Genomic DNA, 12,374 nt, shown 5'->3' with positions numbered 1-12,374 from the left:
AGTCTTCTACATATCATTGTACAATTTCTGTATGTTACTTACAGGATAGACATATGTAGTCTTTCATCTTGAAGGAGATAGCAATACAAATGTTAAGATATAAACCTCAATTCCCTAGTTCTTAACCTGGAAAGAAAGAAAACATAGTCAAATAATCAAAAGCATACTGAAATGTGATAATTATTCTTATAAAGAAATGTACCATACTAGTATTTGGAAATAGTGATCCAATTAATCCATGTGGAAGGGACAGAAAGGGGTAGTCTTTAAAGCAAAGCTGACATCTGTGCTAGAGTTTGAAAGATTTTGTAGACAATGAGGTAAAGACTTTAGGGAAGAATAATGTAAGTACAAAGCTCAGTAGGAGATGAGCAAGGTCTAAAGGTATTGGCATGCATGTCAAGGGAAAAAAGAAAGATAAAACTTGGAATGGCTATTTCTTTGTGTCTAGAAAGTGCAGTACTGGGAAGTGAGTGACACAAGATAAAGCAATACGCATTAGAAGGTACTTTTTCTAAACAGTGAAATCTGCTTCTCTGTCTTTTGCATTCAGGTGATGTGTGGTGTTTGCAAAAGACAGCAGGTACTGATATAGAGTAGAAAAGAGAGAGCTGACAACAGGAGAGGCGGAGAGACAAGTAGAAATCTATTATAATCATCTAATGGAACTGTAATGAGAGCATTAGCAATAGGAATAGAGAAAGATTCTTGAAGGTAAAGTAATTACGACTTGGTGACCAACTGGAATGTGAATGAGAGAAGTAGTGAAAGGAAAAAAGAATCAAAGATAACTACCTTAGATGACAGAATGTCTTGTACTGAGATAGGGTATCATTAAAAGGACATATTTTGTGGAGAAGAATGCCACATTTTTCAGCCTTTATAGATCTTTAATCAAGAGCATATTTACACTATTACTATCTATATCAACCTATCAATATGCAGGAAAATCTTGTCTTTCTCAGCAGCTAGAGTTGATGTTATATTAGAAGAGCCCATCATGGGTTCAGAAAGTATTTGCTACACCTGCTAAGAGTCTGGGCTAAAAACTAGGATTTGCAGGCCTGGAATATAACTACCTTCACAGGATTGCAAGAGGAAATAATAATACTTTGAGACTTGCAAAGGATTTAAGGTGAGGAAAGCACAGTAACTAGCAACAGACACAAGACATCTTGTGCTACTTGGAGGTAAAAGTTATGTGGTGTGCCATTCTTCCTCAGTTTTTTTTTCCTCACTAATGCCATATGGAGAATATTATAATTGGGAAAAATTCAAATATGTGCCAGGGATTGTTTGATGTTTGATAGGAGAACCAAAGTTTCAATGCAATGTAAAGGGCTCAGAGTAAAAATATAGTACAACAGACAGAAGTATTGCCCATGAGTAGGATGAATTTCATAACTAGCACTTTTTTAAATGGAGAATAATACATGAAAGAGGAAAACATGAACAAAAGGCACAAATATACAAAGTGACAAGGGATCTGGTCTAGTGAATACCATAAAGGGTTACAGAAGAATAGTGGCAAATAATTAAAATAATGAATTTGAACCAAAGTTATCAATTTTAAAATGCACCATATGTTCAATTTTTTCAAGTAGTATTTGAAAATGGAGTAATACAGCATCCTTGTTGTCTAGTCCTTTTAAATATTTTAATTCTAATAGCTACAAAACCCTAAGCCATAAAAAATGACTACATGAGAATCAAACAGAATTTCAGCAAGCCCCCATCACTCTATTGTTGAAATAAATTTTTAAAAAACTTGAAAGGTTAGGAATTGGTGGCTAACACCTGTAATCATAACTACTCAGGAGGCTGAGATCTGAGATTCATGCTTCAAAGACAGCCTAGGCAGGAAAGTCTGTGAGACTCTTATTTCCAATTAACCAATAAAAGCCAGAAGTGGAGCTGTGGCTCAAGTGGTAGAGCACTAATTTTGAGCAACTAAAGCTCAGGGACATCACCCAGATCAACCCCAAGTACTAGCACAAAAGAAAAATTAAAAAATAAATAAAATAAAACAATCATTGAGCATATAAAACCTCTTAAACACAACACTAAAAGGAAAACATAAACAACTAAAATAAACCAATATATCCCTCCATGTCTTTCTGGCTTATATAACTAATTATTTCCTATAATATTTTCACACACAGAAAGAGTCATGGGCTGGGAATGTGGTTTAGTTGGTAGATGCATGAAGCCCTGGGTTAGATTCCTCAGTACCACATATACAGAAAAAGCCAGAAGTGGTGCTGTGGCTCAAGGGTTAGACCACTGGCCTTGAGTAAAGTAAGCTCAGAGACAGTGCTCAGGCCCTGAGTTCAAGCCCCAGGATTAGAGGGGGGAAAAAATTATACCATAAGGAAAACTCCTTGTTTAATTCTTAAGACAAAGGCTCTATCTCTTCGTGAGTGAGAAAAAATAGTTGAATTTGTATCAATGAATGCTGTACTCCTCTTCCTTCTCCCAGAACAATCGCTAGTGCTAGCAGATGCCTTATATGACTCTCTTCCCAAGGGTGAAGTGCAGTCTCCTTCACCTTACAGGGTAAAGAAGCAATTATGCATGACTAATTCTGCAAAATACACAGAAATGGTAAGAAGATTGCTCTCACTACATTCCCATTATTGTTTAATAATTACGGGAACAAAGGACTACCTACTATAGATGGCTCAATGAACCTTGTGTTTCCTTCCTCTGCATTTGTAATGAATTCAATAGATATTGTATTTTTTACAAATTAATTGCCTATTCCCTAATATACATTATTGTTCACACAGAAAAGAAGCAGCATTTTACTCTTCTGGGGCAGGTGTGATGACACATTGAATGAGAATAGGGTTTTTATGCAAATTATTCATTGACATCAGTGAAACAGAAACATCACTTAGTATCAAAGTTAAATTAGCCAAAGGATTCAATTTTTCTTCTCTCAATTAATTTTAAAGACTGAGTTTCGTAGTTTTCTTGCTACTCTTTCTCTCTATATGTAACGCATTGTTTTAAAGAAATCCTCCATCCACAATTCTCTCTCAAGAAAATATTTTAACTCTTTTTCTTGACATTCAAAAAAATGTTATCAATTTTTCTTCTTCTTTTTTATAGCATGCTACAGGACTTCTTAGCTTCTGTGCAACATTTTTTGGCAATTGCAAACCACTGAATTTTGATTCATACCAAACTCTCAGTCACTATGAACAGTGAGTGGATAGGAGGTCAACACTCACATTTCATCTTGACCTTCTATAACTCCCCTTAAGATAAGCTCACTTTCCAAATCATTTTATTAACATTTCTTCACCATGTTAAGAAAAATCATTTTCACACTGAATTGAGTCCAATCATAACAACTTTCTGGGAAATAATTCAACAAACCTGTCAGACCAGATCCATTTTGTTTTGTTAAGTACCAGTAGTTTTGCTTAAAAGCAGAACAAATGCCATTGTGGTACTCTCTGGACATTCTGTTGAAAATCAACTCTACAGCTTTTGGGAGGGGACAGGAGGGGAAAACTGTTCAAAAAGAAATATACTCCTTATCTAATTTATGTAACTGTAACTCCTCTGTACATCACCTTTATAACAACAATTTTTAAAAAGCATGAAAGAAAAAAAGGCCAGGACACATTGGGAAAATAAAAACCTCAACTTATTAAACCTGTCTGTATTATGAGACTGACTATAGTCCAAATACCTGAGAAACTAAGATGGAAGCTTACTCATCTCATCAGCTTTAAATTTTTCCCCTTATTAATGCTGGCCCACTGGAAAGAGCACACTAAAACTAAATGTACACACACACACACACACACACACACACACACACACACACACACACAGAGCAATAAACAAATAAATAATATCAGAAATAACCAAATATCATTAAAGAAGGTATACACATAGACACAATGTGTATGTTGTTTTCTTTATTTCTCTGTGTGTGTGTGTGTGTGTGTGTGTGTGTGTGTGTGTGTGTGTGTGTGTGTGTGTGTGTGTGTGTGTGTGTGTGTGTGTGTGTTGTATGCCAGATCTGGGGCTTGAACTCAGGGCCCTGGCATTGTCCCTGGGCTTTTTGTGCTTAACGCTAGCACTTTATCATTGGAGCCATACCTCCCTTCTGGCTTTTTGGTGGTTAATTGGGGATAAAAGTCCTATGGATGCTCCTGCCTAAGCTAGCTTTGAACTAGCTATGATCCTCAGATCTTAGCTTCCTGAGTAGCTAGGATTACAGGTGTGAGCCATTAACACCTTGCTTGATATTATTTATAAGATTATTTTTAACAACTTACTTTCAATGCCTTGTCAATTTATTTTCAATATTAAGTCAATATCTTTTCAAATCTAAGCAATGAAAACAAATCTTTCCAAATGCAAATCATATCCAATTCAAACTGGTTGTGATGTACTTGTAAAAACTGTGCTCATGGTTCACAGTAAGACTATATTAGTCCAGCAGCTCCATCCAAACACAAACCAGAATATGCTTTGATTGACAGCCCTATTTCTCAGTTATAATACATCAATTCTCATTAAGAATATAATAAAGTTTGTCACAAATCAGCAACTATTTGACATAGCCTGACATCAGGATCAACAGTTGTTTTAAAAAATTAATTCTTAAGGAAAATAGAGACATAACCAATCATTATTGGACAGAAGAAAAAATATAACTTTTTAAACAGCAGAAGTAAAATTTATGTATTTACTGACAATTGTCTTTTCCAAACTGTTAAGTAAGAACTCTTATCTGGGTGTTGGTGGCTCACACCTGCCATCCTAACTACTGAGGAAGCTAAGATCTGAAGATCATAGCTGGTTCAAAACTATTCTGGGCAGAAGATTCCATGGGACTCACAACCCCTATTAACTACCAAAATGCCAGAAGTAGAGTTTTGGCTCAAATTGTAGAGCACTAGCCTTGTGCAAAAGAGATCAGGTAGACCACCTAGGCCTCAAGTTTAAGCCCATAACCAACAAAGAAAAATAAAACCTCTTAGATGGTTAGCTCTTCTTTTTTTTTTTGGAGGGGGGTCAGTCATGGGGCTTGAACTCTGGGCTTGAGCACTATCCCTATGCTCTTCAGTTCAAGATGAGTGCTCTACCGTTTGAACCATAGTACCACTTCCAGTTTTCTGGTGGTTAATTAGAGATAAGAGCCTCATGGACTTTTCTGCCCGGACTGGCTTTGAACCATGATCCTCAGATCTCAGGCTCCTCAGTACCTAGGATTACAGGCATGAGGCACCAGCACCTAGCTAGCTCTACTTTCTACATACTAGCAAGCAAATCTCAACATACATGTTCTAATAAATATTCTTCCTCCCAATTCTCTACCCATAACCTTCTATAGTATTTTTTTCACTTTTCTAACAAAAGTAGAAGTATACCAAGTATTAATGGTTCAAGCCTGTAGTCTTAGCTTCTCAGGGGGCAGAGACCTGGAGGATCATAGTTCAAAGCTAGCCAACACAGAAAAATCTACTACGCTTCCTTTCCAGATTAATCAGCAAAATGCTAGATTACAGACATGGTAGAGCACCATTTATGAGTACATAAGCCAAAAATAACACAAGGCTCTGAGTTCAAGTTCCAGAACAAGTTTTTTAAAAATGAAGAAATGTTGACACCTTTACTACACCAAAAACAAAACTGAAAAAATAAATAAAACTAAAACAGACAAATACAAAATATTTCAAATTGCAAAATATAGTCTCCTATTTTTTAAGAAAAGCAAAAGGTAGCTCATTTTTCCCTTAGCCCTATATGGCCTCAATATGCTTGAATAAAGGTAGTAAAAGACATGAGACCACAATGTTTTAGGGAATGTATCATACAAAACGAAAAAATAGAGGATGAAAACAGAGACCAAGTCTTACATCACAAGTTGCCTTAATAATAATCAATTGACTTGATCTTCACTAAACACCAATATTTCCAATTATTTTACAACATTTTTCAGTATAAAAAATCAACTTGAAATCTATGCTGTATTACTTCTTATAAACTCTAGTATTACAAATAGAAACATGCTTTCTTGGTTTCATATAACTCAAGCAAAAGTCACAGCTCCTGGAACAGTCTAATATTTATTCAAGAAACATTCTTAGGCCCAGAGTTGTAGCTCAACTATAAACACTGGCTTAGAATGTGCAGGGTTCTAGTTTCAATCCTCTATACCAAACAACAACAAATACAAAATGAAGAAATATTTTTGAAAGTCCACAATATGCCAGGCACTTCAAAAAGTAGGAATAGCTCTCTTTAATATATCGCCTTGTATGGACTGCTATGATTTACTTATTTAGTTTCTTAAAGAATGACCAAAAAAATTAATTGGCTATGTATTAGAAAGAGAATTTGCTAAAATGGGTGCGAAAGGTATATATTTACTCACTGTGAACAGGGATACTGAAGTCTAGAAAAATAATAATCCAGCTCCAAGAATAAACATAGGCTGAATGGGTCTCAAGAGAAACAGCCCTATCAGAAAAAGCAACTTCTCTTCTTAAATAGCAATCCTACGTTGAAGCAACAGAGCAAGCTACTGTGATAAACATTATACTTTCATGTTTGGTTCTGGAATGGCTCCAGATTTATCATCAGCCTGTGGCACTTTCTAGAGGTAGTAGAGCCTTTATGCACTTTAGCCTAGTAGAAAGAAGTTAGATCGCTGGATTGTGTCCTTGTAGGGCATATTCAGACACTAGACATTCTTTCCCTATCTGCTTCTCTCTATTTCTCTCTCTCCATTTCTCTCTCTCTCCCTCCCTCCTTCCCTCCCTCTCTCTCTCTCCCCTTCCCTCCCTCCTTCCTTCCCTCTCTCTCTCCCTCCCTGTCTCTGTCTCTGTCTGTCTGTCTGTCTCTCTCTCTCTCCCTCTCTCCCTCGCTCTCACTCCTGCCCCTACAAAGTGGGCAATCTTCCTCTGCAGCATGCTCATGCCACCCACAATTCTATGTGACCATAGGCCCAAAACAATCTGCTCAAATGACCATGGACTGAAACCTCTGAAATTATGAAACCAAAATAAATCTTTCCTCTTTGATTTTCTCAGAAATTTCATCACAAGGACAGAATATTGATTATCACAGCGCACTGTGATTGATGCCATTGTTATTATGGCTGTTTCATTTAATATTTTGGGTTTTTACTGTCTGTGTTACCAAAATGCTAATTGTTATGTTAAGTCAAATACAAAACAACAGAGAAATCTCATAGTCATCGAGTAGGGTAAATACTTCGTATTATTTCAGTAACTATTAATAACTCTTTAAAATAATTTCAGTGAATATAACTATAAAATCTGAAAACAACATTCCTTGAGTCAGAGAAATTTGACCATGTATCTTTACATTTATTTCTCTTTTGCATAAAGTAATATTTTTGGGTTTTTTTGTTTTTTAATAAGTTTTTTATTGTGAAAATATTGTACAGAGGGCTTACAGTTACACGAACAAGTTAATGAGTACATTTCTTATCAAGCATTGTTGCCTCCTCCTTTGTTTTTCCCCTACCATCCCTTCCCTCCCACCTCCACAACTATACTCACTCTCCCCTCCTCCTAAATTGTAAAGTTCATTTTTCAACATACTGTCTTCTACATCTCCTTGTTGCAGTGGGTCCACCTCTGCCCCTATTTTTGTTTTTTCCCCTCCCCTTCCCAAATTATACCAACATCAAATACAGTGAAAACAGGGGTTGTACCGTGGAGGAGGGACATACAAAGCAACAAAAAAAATATCACATTGTACCTTATAAATACATTAGAAACAATAGCAAGAAAGAAAAAACACTGTGCCCCTATCTTGGGGTTAATTTTGCTTAACTTCATCTTATCTAGTGATATTATCTACTTGTCCCAGACATATACTAGTTATTGAAATTAAGGGAAACCATGGGACCTATGTTTCTTTGGACCTGGCTTATTTCACTTAATATAATTTTTTCCAAGTCTTTTCATTTCCTAAACACTTTCATGTAGCAAGTAACACCTTGCATGCTTCTTCACTCATTTATCCTTTACTCTGCTATGATGAACAATCTTGCCTTATGAAACCCACTGCCCACCACCTGTGACACATAACAGGACACCCTAAATAATAAAATAAAATTTGAGCTTATGCTTGAATGATTATAGTTGGGAAGAGAAATAAAATCTAAGCATTATGAATATTTTGTTATGAAAAAATTAAGGTTTGATTTTTGAAATGTGGTCCTTTCCATTGAATTTTAAAGGTATTAAAACCTATACCTTTAAGTCCTGCCTATATAATTAGCTCTCAGCATGACACAGAGCAATCACTCAATCTTTGTATTCCTTAGTAGTAAAAATTATTCTAATTTTCCTTATGGGAAGGTTCGGAGAAACCAGCTATGAAGAAAATTGTAATATTAAAGTGCTATATAAAGATTAATAGAGGAAAATAGGACTTATAAAAGTGATTATAATGAAGTAAAGTAGCTCTGGCTTCAATAGTAATGTATGCTAAAAACAAAGCAGCTACAGAAACCACTTCAAAGTTATTGCAATTCCTATTTATTCCAATGGCATTACATCCAGATTATAGTTTATTCTTGCAGTTACTGAATACCCTTCTGAGATTACTTGTCTGATATGTATGTTGTTGTAATATTAAGTTTACATTAAAGATGCAAAGCTTATTATTCATTTTACAATACAAATATAAGTTTGAAACAAGATCTTGCTTTTACAATTTTTAAAAAGTAATTATCTAAAGAGAGATGTTTTTGGAGAACTTAAGAATGCAAGGATATGTGACTTACAACATTCTTTTTTATGTCTTAATATCTCTTCTTATAGCACTTTTTGCATAAAAAATCAGCTTTCATAAAAATAAATAAACAGTACAATAAATACCACACGCTTCATTCATTCACACACTTTCATTCATTAGTTGTTACTATTTTTGCCCCATATGTCATGTGTTCATACAAACTACACACTTGTTTGGACTGAGATACCCACCATGCATGCATACTGTTCATTTCTAGCTGAAAAACAGAATTGACACTTCTTACGAAACAAGAAACAAGATAGTTATTGAGCTACATAGCCACAATCTCATTAACATACTCAAGAAATAAAATTATTTTGGTTGGTATTATTTCATGATTTATTCCACTTGAATATTTAAGAACTTTGGGGCAGAATATCACAATACAGTATTCTGGGTTTTCTTCTCTACATGCCATAAGTAAGCAAACAATAATGTTGTTTCTGTGACTAAAAATGTCAATGCGACGTGTGTAATATTGTGTGAATATATTGTTCTGCAAAACATTTTATGAAATGTTCTTAATATCTATTTATGGACTTTCCCTAAAAATATTATATCCTAAGTAAAATTCATGATTTCTAGATCTGGTAGTTATTTTTTTACTTTTTAACTATTTTTTAATTTTTTTAAAAATATAAACAACCATTCTTCTGTAATAAGAGCTTTCTTTCTTCTCCTAAAACTTTATTTTATAAGAAATCCTCTGAGGATCCATGAATGATTTTTTCCTTTATAGTTATAATCCAATATCATAATATATGAAGTGAAAAGTATTTAAAATTTGCCAACATAAACTGTACCAAAAATAATATAAACTGTGTTAGTAAAGACTACTAGTGGACAATAGTTGGATTTAAATTCCATACACAAATAATTTAGCAATTAGGACTTCAGCTATACAACTTTTAGAATCAACTCTGTGACAAATAAAGATTGTAAAATACTTAAATCTTCATAGGAGTAATGTTTTTCGTTTTTTGGGTTTTTTGCATTTTTATTTTATTTTATTTTATTTTTTGTGAAAACACTGTACAGAGGGGTTACAATTACATGGGCAAGATACTAAGTACATTTCTTATCAAGCATTGTAGCCTCCTCCTTTGTTTCCCGTTCCCATCCCTTCCCATCCTCCCTCCGCCCCCCACCCAATCCTCCCCACTACCTCCCTCTCTCCCCCCACCAAAGTTATAAAGTTCATTTTTCGACATAAGGACTTGTACATCTCATTGTTACAATGGGTTCACCTATATCCCTATTTAAACGATTTATTTTTCCCCTTCCCCACCACAAATTATACCGACATCAAATAGAGTAAAAGCAGGGGTTATACTATGGAAGAGGGACATACAAAGCAACAAAGAAATAATCTTATAAATGTGTTAGAAACAATCGCATGAAAGAAAAAAAAACATTTGAGTACATATCTTAGGGTTCATTTCCCTAACATCACCTTATCTGACCTTTTCTGCTTGTCTTAGACATAGACTAGATATTGCAAATAAGGGAAACCATGGGACCTATGTTTCTTTGAGCTTGGCTTACTTCACTTAATATAATTTTTTCCAACCTTTTCCATTTCCTAACAAATGGGGCAATGCCATTCTTTCTGATGGAGGCATAGAATTCCATTATGTATATATACCACATTTTCTTGATCCATTCATCTATTGAGGAGCATCTGTGTTGGTACCATATCTTAGCTATAGTAAATACTGCTGCAATAAACATAGTTGTGCTAGTAGCTTTACTGTGGTCTTGTTTGTAAACATTTGGGTAAATGCCCAAAAGTGGGATTGCTGGGTCATAGGGGAGCTCTATGTGGAGTCTTTTGAGGAACCTCCATACTACTTTCCAAAGTGGTTGAACAAGTTTACACTCCCACCAACAATGCAGTAAAGTTCCCTTCTGTCCACATCCACTCCAGCATCTGGTGATTTTAGAGTTCTTGATTTTACCCATTCTAACTGGAGTGAGGTGGTATTTCAATGCCGTTTTGATTTACATTTCTTTTATGGCTAGGGATGTTGAGCATTTCTTCATGTATCTATTGGCCATCCTTCTTTCCTCTTCAGAGAAATTTCTCTTTAAGTCTTCAGCCCAATTTTTTATCGGGCGGTTGTTTCTTTGAAGATTTGTTGTTGGAGGATTTAATTTTTTGAGTTCCAGGTATACTTTAAATATGAGACCCTTGTCCGTTGTATGGCTAATGAAGATCTTCTCTCATTCCGTGGGCTTTCTGTTGATCTTGCTAGCTATGTCCGTTGCCATGCAGAAGCTCTGAAATTTCATGCAATCCTATTTGTCCAACCTTTCTTTGATTTGTTGTGTTTCCAGGTCTCTATTAAGAAAATTTCGGCCTGCTCCAAGGAGACCTAGGGTTTCTCCTATTCCATCCTGTAATGTTTTCAGAGTGTCTGCTTTGACTCTGAGGTCTTTGATCCATTTGGAGTTGGTTCTGGTGCAGAGTGATATATAAGGATCTAGTTTTAGTTTTCTACGAGTAGTTAACCAATTTTGGAATTTTGATAGGTATGGCATTGAATTTGTATATAGCCTTTGGGAAGTATTGCCATTTTCATGATGTTTATCTTTCCAATCCAGGAGCATGGGAGTTTTTGCCACTTTCTAAGCTCTGTTTTGATTTCCTTTTTCAAGTTTTTAAAGTTTTTCTCATAGAGGTCCTTCACTTCTTTGGTTAAGTTAATTCCTAGGTATTTTATTTTTTGTGGGGCTATTACGAATAGAGTTACTTTCCTAATTTCAGCCACACTTTTCTCAAGGGTGGCATACAGAAAAATCATTGATTTTTGAGGGTTAATTTTATACCCTGCTACTTGCCAAAGTTTTGAATCAGCTTGAGTAATTTGGGAGTGGAGTATCTGTGATTCTCTAAATACAAGATCATGTTATCTGCAAAGAGGGAGAGTTTTACTTCTTCTTTCCCTATTTGGATCCCCTTTATGTTTGCATCTTGTCTTATTGCTGTAGCTAGGCATTCTAATACTAGATTGAAGAGAAGTGGAGAGAGTGGACATCCTTGTCTCATTCCTAAGTTAAGAGGAAATGGCTTTAGTTTTTCACCATTAAGTATAATGCTGGCTGTAGGTTTGTCATATACAGCCTTTATTGTATTGAGGAATGTTCCATGGATTCCTAATTTTTCCAAGACCTTCATCATAAAGGGGTGTTGGATCTTGTCGAATGCTTTTTCTGCATCTATTGAAATAACCATGTGGTTCTTATCCTTGCACCTGTTGATATGATGAATTATATTAATTTATTCGTGTATATTGAGCCAGCTTTGCATCCCTGAAATGAATCCTATTTGATCGTGGTGTGTGATTTTTTTGGATGGATTGTTGAAGTCGATTGGTTAAAATTTTGTTGAGAAGTTTTGCATCAATGTTCATCAAAGAAATGGGTCTATAGTTCTCTTTCTTTGATGAGTCCCTGCCTGGTTTTGGGATGAGGGTTATGATGGCTTCATAGAATGAGTGCGGTAGGGAACTTTCTCTTTCAATTTCATTGAAGAGTTGGAGGAGTATTGATGTGAGCTCTGCTTTGAAGGC

This window comes from Dipodomys spectabilis, unplaced genomic scaffold (genome assembly GCF_019054845.1).
Source record: "Dipodomys spectabilis isolate Male_0828 unplaced genomic scaffold, ASM1905484v1 ptg000095l, whole genome shotgun sequence".
Taxonomy (NCBI): Eukaryota; Metazoa; Chordata; class Mammalia; order Rodentia; family Heteromyidae; genus Dipodomys; species Dipodomys spectabilis.
This window is presented reverse-complemented; position numbering follows the sequence as displayed.